Source organism: Artemia sp. Qi Xiang Cuo, chromosome 7 (genome assembly GCF_049724085.1).
Source record: "Artemia sp. Qi Xiang Cuo chromosome 7, ASM4972408v1, whole genome shotgun sequence".
In the NCBI taxonomy this organism is placed as follows: Eukaryota; Metazoa; Arthropoda; class Branchiopoda; order Anostraca; family Artemiidae; genus Artemia; species Artemia sp. Qi Xiang Cuo.
Window position 1 is genome coordinate 49,001,760 of NC_142800.1, and position 14,914 is coordinate 49,016,673.

General features: G+C 35.6%; 1 protein-coding gene across 3 annotated transcripts in view; it reads left to right on the forward strand.

Moving 5' to 3' along the window:
* Positions 1-271: 271 nt before the first annotated feature.
* The window catches only part of Sf3b2 (splicing factor 3b subunit 2), a 92,456-nt gene continuing 77,813 nt past the window's right edge, over positions 272-14,914 (forward strand). Inside the window, exon 1 of one of the 3 annotated variants that reach the window (XM_089091573.1) lies at positions 272-367. The gene's annotated coding sequence lies outside the window, so the exon portion shown is untranslated. The remainder of the gene's footprint in view (positions 368-14,914) is intronic. The other 2 variants (XM_089091575.1, XM_089091574.1) reach the window with 2 other exon arrangements.

Consider the following 14,914-nt stretch of genomic DNA (forward strand, 5'->3'; position numbering starts at 1 on the left):
TCAAATCTGCTTTAAAACTGCTTAATTCTTCCAAATCATAAATGAATATAAACTCAGAAAAAAATTTCATCTTCAAAAAATTTAATCTTTTCTTCCCTAGTCCAATTTTCGATCTGATGAAACTCCTTTCGATCTGAAGAAATTTTAAGACCATCCATTATCGGCGAAGTAGATGGGGGATAAAACTAAACAAGAGACATCTTTCACATAAAGAAAATACAATCCAAAAAGTAGTTATATGCGTTTAGCACGTTTTTAGAAGAAGTCAATGAAACGATATTCTTTGGTAGATCAATACAAAATAAGTAAAGATCTAAAGTAAAATTTGTCTCTGTTGTATCGCCAGGCCTAGGTTATAATCAGCAAGGTTAGAGCTAATAAATATTTAAATCTGGTTAGATTAAAAAAAAAATACTAGGTCAGGCATATTTACAATTTAAGTATGCTAGGCTAGCCTACTTGACAAACCTATTGATTATTCAAATTTGCATTACCTTGTATTAGGCTCTGAACTAACTGTTTAGAACAAAGTAAGATAACATTCTTGATGAAGGAATTTGATAAAATTCTTGATGAAGGAAAGTTTTTTGCTATCTCATGGATTTGCTGAAGTTCAGTAACACAAACAGTAAATAAAGGGTATTTGTATAGCCTAACTTTTTTTTCAAAATTCAAATAATAAAATCAAACAATAAAAATAAACTTTGGTAAAATTCTACTTTAGCTAGCCTACTTTTGACTATCTTGGAAAGGGGTTAGGTTAAAAAAATGAAACTTTCAGCGATGGGTGTACAGGCTAAAGTATGTCCTGGGAAAATATTTTGAAGTACCCACCTCCACTCCATCTCCCTCTAGAGGGTCCTGATCTTTGATGACCTTTAAAAATATGTGAGTTATAGAAGTGAAACCTTGCCAAATGGATCTTCTGCTTAAATGAAGTACAACAAAATTGTTTTCAGCTTCACAACTTTGCTCAATCCAAATTTATAAGGTTTTAAAGATATGCAAATACATTTCCTAAATTTCAGAAATAAACTATTTATGTCTTAAAATTCTGCTCAAATATCTGAAATTGCATTTTCAGAGCTAAAGCCAGAGAAAAAGAAACTGATAACTGAAAATTAAGGTAAAATGTTGTTTTGTCAAAATTTCAATGGGTATAGACCTTTCATTTAGGCAAATTTCATGACTCTCTAGAGGGAGAAGGAGTGGAGGTAGGTACTTCAAAATACCTTCCCGGGACATACTTTAGCCTGTAGACCCATCCCTGAAAGTCTCATTTTCCTAACATAACCCCTTCCCAAGATAGCCAAAAGTAGTTAAAGTAGAATTTTACCTAAACTTTGATTATATAAATGGATATAATAAAAAAAAAAAAACATATTTAGAATTATTTGGGCTCAGGAAAAGAGAAAAATAAACTACTGGCTATTCAAAAACAGCAGCATTTCAATGTTTTTCCCTGAGAGTCAATTCCACCATTCAGTGATTATCTGACCAGTCTTGGAATACACTCTTTCAGAAGGGACACTGGTAGCAGACACAGACATGAATTTCATTGCAACTTTTTACAGGTGTTTTTGGGAACCCAAAGCATGAGACTTCCACCACTTGAGTAGGCAAGTTTCTCATGAAACTTGCCATGCTGTCAAAGCATGTGTGAACCCCATAAATTGGCTTGATTCTGATATGACTACAATGGTACTTGTGTCTTCTGATCAAGATTCAGCAGCCAGCATGGCTAAATCTATCTCATTTGCAATTTTGCTCTCAACTTGTAGAAAATTGTCAGGTGAAATATACATTTTCTTGGAATGCAATGCAAGATATGTGGCAATTGCAACAGGTATGACTTGACCAAGACTTATTAACAAATAATGCATTTTATTCAGCAAAGCCTTTTGAAGCTCATCAGCCATATCTTAGAATCCACCAAAATCTACCTGAACAAGGTGGCATCTCAAAATCTTAGACAAAAGCAGGACTTTTAAGATGGGTGATAGCTTTTAGAAGAGAGCTCAATAGTTGCCTATTCAAAGGGTGTAAGCACTGCAATCATGTCAACAATATTTCTAGACTTTAGGACGAGAAGCAACAATTCAACAGTATCATTAATAGCACCCCCACATCAAATTTAGAGTATGTGCAAAGCATGAAACATGTGTCCATCCTGTACCTACTTGGGATGCAGCATCCTTACAGCCCAAACTACATTTGCTTCATTATCAGTTACTACAGCAACAACATTTTACTTGATCCCCCACTTAATGGCAATTTTCATACAGCGAGTCTTAATAGCATCAGCAGTATATATATTTTTTCAGACTGAGAAAATTCACCCTGTCTGATTGGCTAGTTTAGCTTTGATAATATTCAAAATCCAAACTTTTCATTATAACATCATTTGTTGTGAGCTTTTCATTCTCAGTTGGTAATAATTCAAAAATATCTGACTTGGGAGCCAAAAGTGAATTCTGGCAAAAAAGATGCCAGGGTAAAATGTAAGATAAGGATAAATCAGATCAGTTATAGATGAAAAATTCATACCTGCAAAGAATCTCAAAGATGTATGCTGAAAATTTGCTGAATTTTCATGTTGTGGATTTTCTGCAGGGAATATAGGGGGTTAGAGACCACTAAAAAATATTGGTTTCAATAATATGTATCAATATTTGGTCCCATATATTGATATATCAATATCTAGACCCCAGTGCCATGCCAGCACATCAACCAAATGCTGCCAACAAGAGGCCCAGTTGTCTGCTGCTGAAGTTTCACAACACTGCTGGCATGCTTCCACCATTTGGCTGACTTTGAACAAATTTTGCAGCAATTCCCTATTGCATCAACTGTTAAGTTGGGGCTTTTCCTTTCTTGTGTGATTAAGTATTTGAATTTTACTCATTAGAAATCAAGCAGGACTTGCACAATCCCTGAATTTTTTGGGATTTCCTGAAAATCTGTGCATCACCTCAAAAAAAATTTGGTTCCCAGAACCCCAAAAATCACCCAATCATGATGCCACCCCTAGTGATTTAGTATCCCTGCCAAATATTACTTTGTATACCATAATTCTTCACTACTCTCTTGTTTGCCAATTTTTGGCTCTTGTGTTACTTTGCATATAAACCAGACAGATACAATTGCAATATACAAAATGTGTCCAAAAAGTAATGAGACTTACTCTATTAAGAGGAATTTATTCATCTGATTTTAATAACGCCTCAAAATAGTTCCCTTGGGCATCAATGCACTGTTGCCAATGCAATTTCTGTGATTCATAGGCTCCCTTGAAGTCACCTTCCAAAATGCCTTTTAAAGAGTTAGTTATGGCCTTCTGGATGGCAGTAATGTCATCAAGATGGTGACCTTTCTGGGCAGTGTTCAATTTGGGGAATAGAACAAAATCTGCTGGGCTCAAATCAGGGCTATATGGAGGCTGTAGTAAAGTTGAAACCCCTATCTGGGCCAGGTACAATGTCACATGGAAGGTGGTGTGGATTGGAGCATTGTCAGGGTGGAGCTTCCTTTGATTGGTAATTGCTGGTTGTCTCCTCTTCATGTTTCAGTACATTTGCACAAGGATGCCTTTATAGAAAGCAATGTTGATAGTTTATCCTTGAGGCACAAACTTGCTTTGTACCACCCCACTGTTGTCAAAAAAGACAATGAACATGGTCTTCACTTTTGACTTTGCCTTTCTTGGGGAGCAAAGACCCCTTTGTGTCCCACTTTGGAACTCTGGTGTTTGGTCTCAGGGTCATATTGGAAAACCCATGTTTCATCACCTGTTGTTATGGCAGGTTCATTTAACTAAAGACATAGTTATTAGATTTTTCAACTATGCTGAACAAAATGGCTATCTCAGAATTTCAATCCAGTGACTTTGGGAAAAAAAATTAGCATGGGAGGGGCCTAGTTGCCCTCTAATTTTGTTGGTCACTTAAAAATGGCACTAGAACTTTTGATTTTCATTTGAATGAGCTCTCTAGCAATATTTTAGTACCATTGGGTTGATACAATCACCCATGGGAAGAAAAACTTCTTCTGGGAAAAAAAACCAACAAAATTCCAAATTTGTGCATATAGGAGCTTTAAATAACAACAAAATTTTACAACAAGGTTATCTGATACGCTCAATCTGATAGCGTAATTTTCATTAAGATTGTATGAATTTTAGGGGGTGTTTTCTCCCTTTTTCAAATATCAAACAAATTTTCTAAGGCTTGTAACTTTTGATGGGTAACACAAAAAACTTGATGAGATCTATATATTTGAAATCAGTATAAAAATCTGATCCTTTTGATGTATCTATTGGTATCCATTTTTTAGAGTTTTGTTTACTATTGACCTGGGTTGCTCCTTGCTTACAGTTTGTTACCACAAACTTTTTGATGAAATTAAACCATTTTGAATACAGTTTCCCAATTGCAATAAGATTCTTACATCATTCATAGTCAAGAATTTATCTCAAAATTGAACAGAATCCATAGACTATACAGGTTCAGTTGGATTTTGAAATAAATAGCCAACAGATTATTGCAACAGCTGAATTGTTAGTTTGTAGAATTTTGTCTTCTTTTCCTATTTTTAGATACATTTTCTTAATGTTTGATACACAATTATTGAATGTCTGATAGATTAAAGAAAATACAATTTTCTTTCTGAAATTTTTTTACCCCCCCCCCCCCCCCCAAAAAAAAAAATTCTATTGAGACAAAATTTAGCTATAGACTATGTACAAGGTTGGGAAATTAAAAATTGAAATGGAAGTTACCCAAAAATATGATCATAGGCAGCACAATATTGCTGCCTAAGTAAAGAACAATGTTGGCACAATGTATTATTATTGTTTTTTTTTGTTTCTTGGTCCTAGACCAGGGCACTTTGTAACAAAGGAGTTTTAGTAGAAACTTTGAAAAGGGCTCATTTGATTGGAAATTGGAATGGCTTGTGCCCTTTTTGGTAGCTGAAAGTGAAAATTGAAAAGTGAAAGTGAAAAGTATCATTTCCCCAAAAACATCCAATCAAAATTTTGAGATGGCCATTTAGTTCAGCATATTTGATTTCCAGATAGAAATTATGTTTTGAGGAGGACACTCCCCTACAGCCCTCAGGACAAGGGTTGTAAGTTATGCCATGGGGGTATATAAGTTTTTTATAGAAAGCGTTGTCATCCTCTAAGACCTAATTTCCAGAACTTTCTACTATGTTAAACAAAATGGCTATCTCAAAATTTGGATTGGATGTGTTTGGGAAAATTGTGGGCATGAGAGGGGTGTTAGTCTTTCTCCAATCACTTTCAACTATAAAAAAAGGCACTAGCCCTTTCAATTTCCAATCAAATGAGCCCTTTTGAAGTTTCTACAACAATGCTTCCAATAAAAACCTTATATGCCCCCTGGGGATAACTTACAACCCTTGCCCTGAGGGCTGGGGGGGGATTGTCATCCTTAAAGACCTCATCTCCAGAACTTTCTTCTACGTTGAACAAAATGTCTATCTGAAAATTTTGATTGGATGTTTGGGGGAAGGGTGGGCGTGAGAGGGGGGTTAGTTACCCTCCAATCACTTTCAACTATAAAAAAGGGCACTAGCCCTCTCAATTTCCAATTGAATGAGCCCCTTTTGAAGTTTTCATAACAACTCTCTCATTAAAAACCTTATATGCCCCTAGGGCATAACTAACAACCGTTGCCCTGGGGACTCTGGGGGGTTTGTCATCCTTAAATACATAATTTCCAGAAGTTTCAACTATGTTGAAGAGAATTGTTATTTCTAAACTTTGAATGTGTTTGGGGAAATGGTGGGCGTGAGAGGGGGGTTAATCACTCAGCACTTACTTTCTAGTATTAAAAAGGGCAATTTCAGTGTCCAATAAAGTAATCTCTTTTTGGAACGGTTGAAGCAACTTTCTATGTAAACCTTGCACGCCCCCAGCGTATAACTTAAAACCCTTGCACTGAGGGCTCTAAGGGGGTTATCCTCCTAAAAGACCTAATTTTCAGAGCTTCCGACAATGTTGAACAAAATGAATATCTCAAAGTTTTGATCGGATGTGTTCGGGGAAATGGTGGCCATGAGAGGGGGTTAGTTGCCCTTCAATCAGTTTCGACTATTAAAAGGGCACTAGCCCTTTCAATTTTGAATTGATTGATCCCTTTTTGATGTTTTTACAACAATGCTTTCTATAAAAACCTTACATATTCCCAGGGCATAACTTACAACCATTGCCCTGAGGGATGTGGGAGGGATGGGTTTTCATTCTTAAAGACCTAATTTCCAAAACTTTCGACTACGTTGAATAAAATGGCTATCTAAAAATTTTGATTGGATGTGTCTGGGGAAATTTTCCAATCAAATGAGCTCTTTTTCAAGTTTCTACAACAAAGATTTCAATAAAAACATTATATGGCCCCAGAGCATAACGTATAACCCTTGCCCTGAAGAGTGTGGAGGGAGTTTCCTGCTCAAAGGTATAATTTCCTGAACTTTGAACTGCGTGGAACAAAGTGGCTATCTCAAAATTTTGATTGGATATGTTTCAGGAAATGGTGGGCGCGGAAGGAGTGTTAGTTGCCTTCCAATCACTTTCGACTATTAAAAAGGGCACTAGCCATTTTAATTTCCAATCGAATGAGCCCTTTTTGAAGTTTCTACAACGACGCGTTCTATAAAAACCTCATATGCCCCCAGGGCATAACTTACAACCCTTGCCCAGAGGGCTGGGGGGGGGAGTGTCGTCCTCAAAAACATAATTTCTATCTGGAAAATCCACAACACTGAACAAAATGATTATCTAAAATTTTTTATTTGATGTGTTTGGGGAAAAGGTGGGCAAGAGAGAGGGGGCTAGTTGCCCTGAAATCACTTTTGACTATTAAAAAGGACACTAGCCCTTTGAATTTCTAATCGAATGAGCCCTTTTTCAAGTTCTTACGACAAAGATTTCAATAAAAACCTTATATGCCCCCAGGGCAATAATTTATAACCCTTGCCCTGAAGACTGTGGGGGGAGTGTCCTGCTCAAAGGTATAATTTCCTGAACTTTAACTGCATGGAACAAAATGGCAATTTCAAAATTTTGATTGGATGTGTTTGCGGAAATGGTGGGCGTGGAAGGGGTGTTAGTTGCCTTCCAATTACTTTCGACTATTAGAAAGGGCACTAACCATTTCAATTTCTAATCAAATGAGCCCTTTTTGAAGTTTCTACAACAATGCGTTCTATAAAAACTTTATATGCCCCCAGGGCATAACTTACAACCCTTACCCAGAGGGCTGGGGGGAGTGTCCTCCTCAAAAACATAATTTCTATCTGAAAATCCACAACACTGAACAAAATGGCTATCTAAAAATTTTTATTTGATGTGTTTGGGGAAAAGGTGGGCAAGAGAGGGGGGCTATTTGCCCTGAAATCACTTTTGACCATTAAAAAGGGCACTAGACCTTTGAATTTCCAATCGAATGAGCCCTTTTTCAAGTTTTTACAACAAAGATTTCAATAAAAAAAACTTATATGCCCCCAGGGCATAACTTATAAGCCTTGCCCTCAAGACTGTGGAGGGAGTGTCCTGCTCAAAGGTATAGTTTCCTTAACTTTAACTGCATGGAACAAAATGGCAATCTCAAAATTTTGATATGGTGGGCGTGGAAGGGGTGTTAGTTGCCTTCCAATTACTTTCGACTATTAGAAAGGGCACTAACCATTTCAATTTCTAATCAAATGAGCCCTTTTTGAAGTTTCTACAACAATGCGTTCTATAAAAACTTTATATGCCCCCAGGGCATAACTTACAACCTTTGTCCTGAGGGCTGTGAGGGGGTTGTCATCCTCAAAGACCTAATTTACAGAACTTAAACTTTGTTGAATAAAATGGCTATCTCAAAATTTTGATTGGATGCGTTTGGGGAAAAGGTGGGCGTGAGTGGGGGGGGGGGTTATATGCCCTCCAATTAGAAAATTAAAAAGGGCACTAGCCCTTTGAATTTCCAATCGAATGAGCCTTTTTTGAAGTTTCTACAACAACGCCTTCTATAAAAACCTTATATGCCCCCAGGGCATAACTTACAAACCTTGCCCTGAAGGCTGTGGGGGAGTGTCCTCCTCAAAAACATAATTTCCATATGGAAATCAACTACGCTGAACAAAATGGCTATCTTAAAATTTTGATTGGATGTGTTTGGGGGAATGATGGGTGTGGGGGGGCTAGTTGCCTTCCAATCACTTTTGACTATTCAAAAGGGCACTAGCCCTTTGAATTTCCAATCGAATGAGCCTTTTTTGAAGTTTATATGATAAAACTTTATACAAAAAGCTTATATGTCCACAGTGCAAAACCTACCAACCTTGCCCTGAAGGTTGTGGGGGAGTGTCCTCCTCAAAAACATAATTTCTATCTGGAAATCAATGATGCTGAACAAAATGACTATCTCAAAATTTTGATTCAATGTGTTTCGGGAAATGGTGGGCGTGAAAGGGGTGTTAGTTGCCTTCCAATCACTTTCAACTGTTAAAACACAAGCCACTCCAATTTCCAATTGAATGAGCCCTTTCAAAGTATCTATGACAACTTCTTCAAAACAAAGTGCCCTGCTCTAAAGGGAAAAAAAAATGATATATTGTGCCAACATTGTTCTTTTATGCCCTTAGGGCATAACTTAAAACCGTTGCTCCGAGGGTTGTGGGGGAGTGCCCTCCTCAAAAACATATTTTATATCTGGAAATCATCCACGCTGAACAAAATGGCTATCTCAAAATTTGGCTTGGATGTGTTTGGGGAAATGAGGGGCGTGGGGGGGGGGGGCTAGGTGCCCTTCAATTGCTTTTTGCATTTTCTACAACAACTTCTTTGATATGAAGTGCCCGGGTATGGAGAAAGAAGAAAAATAAATAATACATTGTGCCCACATTGTTCTTTACTTAGGCAGCGCTATCGTGCTGCCTATGAAAGTGTTGTCATTGAAACTTCAAAAAGGGCTCATTTGATTGGAAATTGAAATGGCTTGTGCCCTTTTTAATAGTCAAAAGTGATTGAAAGGCAACTAACATCCCTTCCATGCCCACCATTTCACCAAACACATCGAATCAATATTTAGAGACATACATTTTGGTCAACGTGGTTGAAAGATCTAGAAATTATATCTAAAGGGATGAAACCCCCCCACATCCCTCAGAGTAAGGTTTTTAACCTATGTCCTGGGGGCATATAAGGTTTTTATTCAAAGCTTTTTTGTAGAAACTTGAAAAAGGGCTCATTTGATTGGAAATTCAAAGGGCTAGTGCCCTTTTTAATAGTCGAAAGTGATTTGAGGGCAACTAACCCCCCTCTCACGCCCACCTTTTCCCCAAACACATCCAATCAAAATTTTTTGATAACCATTTTGTTCAAGGTACTTATAAGTTTTAGGAATTGGGTCTTTGAGGATGATAACCCCCTCAAAGCCCTTGGGGTAAGGGTTGTAAGTCATGCCCTGGGGGTTTATAAGGTTCTTATAGATAGTGATGCTGTAGAAACTTCAAAAAAGGCTCATTCGATTGGAAACTAGAAGGGCTTTTGCTGTTATAATAGTCAAATGGGATTGGATGGCAAGTAACCCCCTACTCACGCCCACCGTTTCCCGAAACACATCCAAAAAAAATTTTGAGATAGCCATTTTGTTTGAAATAGTTGAAAGGTCCGGAAATTATTTCTTTGAGGATGACAACCCCCTCACAACCCTCAGGTCAAGGGTTGTAAGTTATGCCCTGGGGGCATATAAGGTTTTTATTGAAAGCATTGCTGTAGAAACTTCAAAAGGGCTCATTAGATTGGAAATTGAAAGGGCTAGTGCCTTTTTTAATAGTTGAAAGTAATGAGCAACTAAAGCCCCTTTCTCGCCCAGCTTTTCCTCAAACACATTCAATCAAAATTTTGAGATAGCCATTTTGTTTAACGTAGTTGAAAGTTCTGGAAATTAGGTCTTTGAGGATGACAACCCCCTCGCAGCCTTCAGGGTAAGGGTTGTAATTTATGCCCCGGGGTCATATAAGGGGTTTCTAGAAAATGTTGTTGTAGAAACTCAAAAACGGCTTTTTTGATTTGAAATTGAAAGGACTAGGGCCCTTTTTAAGAGTCGAAAGTGATTGAAAGGCTTGACATTTTTATAGTAAAGATCGATGTGGGTATAATGTATTGTCATTTTTTTCTTTTTTTTGTTTAGACCAGGGCACTTCGTATCGAAGGAGTTGTCTTAGGAACTTCGAAAAGGGCTCTTTCGATTGAAAATAGAAAGGGCCATTACTGTTTTAAGTAGTTTAAATTGATTTCAGTGCAATTAATCCCCCTACCAACCCCATCCACCCTTTTTCCTCATATTTTTAAAAAATAAAAGTTATCTTAGGATTAAATAAAAATTCAGAGTGTTAATGCTAATTCCCTAAAAGACATCTTAGCAGTATCCCAAGAACGACTGAGGGTATTATGTTCAAGCTTTTGGGGCTGCTTCTGCTCTTAAAATATAACCAAATCAAAATAGCTTAAGTATATCGAATCTATCAAAGAAAGTAAACAGATTTTTTTTTGCGAATGGTATCAAGTTTTCCATTTCAGGTCAACTATAGGAGGTATGAAACTAAATTAAACACAACTATTTATGTCCAGATTTTTAAAGGGGTGTATGTTGTTAAAAACGGCTGAAAATTTTTCTCCAGCATACAAATAGCAGGCCAAACTATAAAGTCTTAAAAAAACGAAAGATTTAAAGAATTATTTTCTTTTCCCTGAAAAGACTATGTCAATATAAAACTCGCAGAAATTAATTAAAAAAAACTTTCCAGAAAACAAGTTTTTCAAAGAAAAGTAAAGAACTCCATCAAACCAAAAATGAGCAAAAATAAAATAAATAATCTACCAAGCATGAAACTGTCACAAATCAGCATCGGTAAATAAATTAAACCCCAAAACGAGCAGAAATTACAATAAATAATCGAGTCAAACTCAAAATGAGCAGAAATTAACTTAAGTAGGGCTCAATTTCCCTATGCCTTCCCAAGGTGAGAACATAATTTGCACTTTACTGAAAAAAATGCAAATGAATGTGCATTCTCAGTGTAATGTACATATACTGATATTTAGTAATCAAAATGTTAATATTATTTGATTTATTAAAGTTATAAAAGTAAGAACATTTAAATTTTTTCAGTAAAGTGCAAATAAGTAAAGTGCGCCGCCGGTCTTCCCTTATCGGCACGCTGCCAGGGTCTATCAATATCGATATCAAATTTCGCCCAACACTACTTGACAGTTCTATTATCTTTTGAAATTTTGAAAAAACAACATCTTACTCTAATTTTCTGTTATCAGTTCCTTTTTCTCTGGTTTTAGTTCTGAAAGTGCAATTCTTGTTATTTGAGTAGAATTTTCAGCCATATCAACGGTTTTTTTCTAAATTTATAAAATATATAGCAGATCTTTGAACCTCATAAATTAGGAAAAAGTAGCTAACATAGCTCAAGTAAGTAGCAAAAGGGGTAAATTTGCAGTGGGCCATATAATTTAGCTAAGACGGAAGTGAAAACGTCATTTGATGCCTTTTTTACGCTCTTTCATAATTCAAGAATTGCTTCTGGGGCTAGTTGCATCTTGAGCCCTTAAAGGGGCCCCAAAGGTATTTCATTTTTGTAACCGCACAAAGTTCATAAGTTTTATTAATCCACATTCAGAAACAAATATATAAATTAAACAGTTTCACACTGGAGAAAACCTATGAAGGTTTGCGATCGCGCGAAAGTTCACGTGACTACTTACCTATTAACTCAACTATTTACATAAACCTCAACTATTTAGTTAAAACTATTATAAATAAACCAAAAATAGATAAACTGTAACCTATATATATGAGAAAAAAATATAGATAAATAAATAAATAACTGACTTAAAAATAATAATAGATAAATAAAATATAAAAGAAGTTATCAACACTAGTTAAGTTATTGAAAAGTGGTTGAAAACATATCATTAGTTTATAAATAAGTTGTTCAAGAGTAACATTTTCCAAAAATACTTATTTATAACCATTGAATACCTCATTTATTAGGCAACTCAAATATAAATCATCTCCTTTCCGTTTCAAGTTTTTCAAATGCTGTTGACAAAAATAGCACTGAATTTGCAATTAAAAACTTTCCATTTGACAATTCAGGGTATATATTTGCACATTAGGAGGGTGGGGGTGGACAAATTTGCAGTGGGCCATATAACTTAGCTATGATTAAAGTGAAAACATCATTTGAGGCTTTTATATCCACTTTCATTATTCATATAATATACCTTTGGGGCCCCTTTAAGGGCTCAAGATGCAATTAACCCCAGAAGCAATTATTGATTTATGAAAGAGCATAAAAAAGGCATCAAATGACGTTTTCACTTTCATCTTAGCTAAATTGTATGACCTACTGCTAAAGTAGCTCAGGACAACTGCTTTCAGCTTCACGACTTTGCTCAATCCTAATTTATGGGGTTTCAGAAAGTTATGCATATACGTTCCCTAAATAAAAAAAAAAATCCATTGATATGGCTTAAAATTCTACTCAAATAAAAAAAAAATTATTTCCAGAACTAAAACCAGAGAAAAAGAAACTTAAAACTGAAAATTAAGGCAAAATGTTGTTTTGTCAAAATTTTAATAGGTATAGGGCTTGGCAATACCTTCACAGAGTATGTTTTTGGTCCTGGATTCATTACTAAAAGTTCCATTTTCCTAACCTAACCCATTTCCAAGATAGGAAAAAGTAGCTAAACTAGAATTTTACTGTTTTTTTATGCTTTTACCAAATATAATAATCACTTTGCTTGAAAAATTTATTTTAATCTCATTACAGACCCTATAAGATGATACCCTTTTCTCTTATTAATTAAGAAAAACTTTACGAAAAAATAAGTTTTTCAAAGAAAAGTAAAGACCATTTTAAACTTTAGCTCAGCAGATACAAGTAACTTTTAAAATTCAAACTCAAAACGACCAGAAATTACTATTAAAGAATAAATGAAACCCAAAACGAACAGCAATTAAATAAACAATCATAGCAAAAACATACAACAAGTAATGATATAAATCAATAAATAGATCTTAAAGCGAGTAATGCTTAGATTGAATATGAAAATTAAGCTTAAAAGGAAAAAATATTTTCCTATTGAAGTACAGAAGAAACTTAAAACGAATAGAAATTAAATAAACAATCAATGCAAACAAACATACAATAGATATTAATGTAAATTAATAAATAAATCTTAAAACGAGTGAAACTTAAATTGAATATGCAAATTGAGCTTGAAACGAACAAAAATCACCACAAACAAGAGTTTGGGTATGACCTCCTTCTCTCACTGTAAAGGTCTAAAACCTACTGCGTCATTGGCGCTTTACTGAAAACCAATTTTGTGACAAATATTTTCTTTTGTAATTATATCTGAAAATAAACATTAAAGTTATAGTAACATTTTGAACTGATGAGCTTTAAGAAATTAATATCATTATACATCAAATATTCAGTTTCGTTTATTAGTTATTTTTAAAGTTTTTAAGGAAGAAAATAGTTTTACTACAAACAAGTGATTGAAAACTGCCTCCTTTCCAATCTTCAAATAAAACTCACCAGCCAACAGCATTTTTGTCACTCTAATAAAGACGGATAGAATTGAAAACACTTTCTTGTCCAGTTCTTACAGTACTGAACATAAAAATACAATTACAGTGAAACAAATGATTAAAATTATGTATCTTTCAAAAATTAATATCATTATACATCAAATATTCAATTTGATGTTTTTAATTCTTTCCAAGACTGTTCAAGACGCATATAGTTTTCAGTAAAGCAGTTTTGTCATATGATATTTGAATTATTTTTAACAAAATGGCTTCCTTAAATTTTTTTATCAGATGTATTTGGGGTAAAAGGGCTTGGGGGGCCAGTTGCCCTCTGATCACTTTTGACTCTTAAAAAGGGCTGGATTTCAATATCCAATCAAATGAGCCCTCTGAAGTTTATACAAGCATCCCTTTGATACGGACAATATATGCCCCAGGGCAGAACTTACAACGCCTGCCCCCTGCTTTGAACTATTAAAAAAAAACTATCTCCAAGTTCTTATCGGATGGGTTTGAGGACAAAAGAGCGTGGCGGGGGGGGGGCTAGGTGCCCTCCAATCTCTTTTGACTCTTAAAAAGTGAACTAGAACTTTCAATTTCCAATCAAATGATACCTCTTTGAAGTTAATACAAGAATCCCTTCCATAAGACCCATATATGCCCCCAGGGCATAAATTATAACGCCTTCCCTCGGGTCCTGGTGGGTTGTGTCAACAACAGAATTTTGTCATATAATCTTTGAACTCTTTTTAACAAAATAGCTATCTTAAAATTTTATTGGATGCATTTGGGAAAATAGGGATTAGGGGGGTGGGAAGCTGGTTACCCTCCAATATCTTTTGACGCTTAAAAAGTGAACTAGAACTTTCAATTTCCAATCTAATGAGCCCTCTCTGAAGTTTATACAACAATGTTGTCTATACAAAACCTTATATGCCCCCAGGGCATAACTTACAACCCTTGTCCTGAGGGCTGTGGGGGAGTTGTCATCCTCAAAGACCTAATTTCCAGAACTTAAAACTAAGTTTAATAAAATGTCTGTCTTAAAATTTTGATTGGATGTGTTTGGGGAAAAGGTGAGAGTTAGAGGGAGGTTAGTTGCCCTCAAATCACTTTCGACTATTAAAAAGGGCACTACCCCTTTGAATTTCCAGTCAAATGAGCCTTTTTTGAAGTTTCTACGATGCTGCCTTCTGTAAAAACCTTATATGCCCCCAGGGTATAACTTACAACCCTTGCCCTGAGGGTTATGAGGGAGTATCCTCCTCAAAAACATATTTTCTATC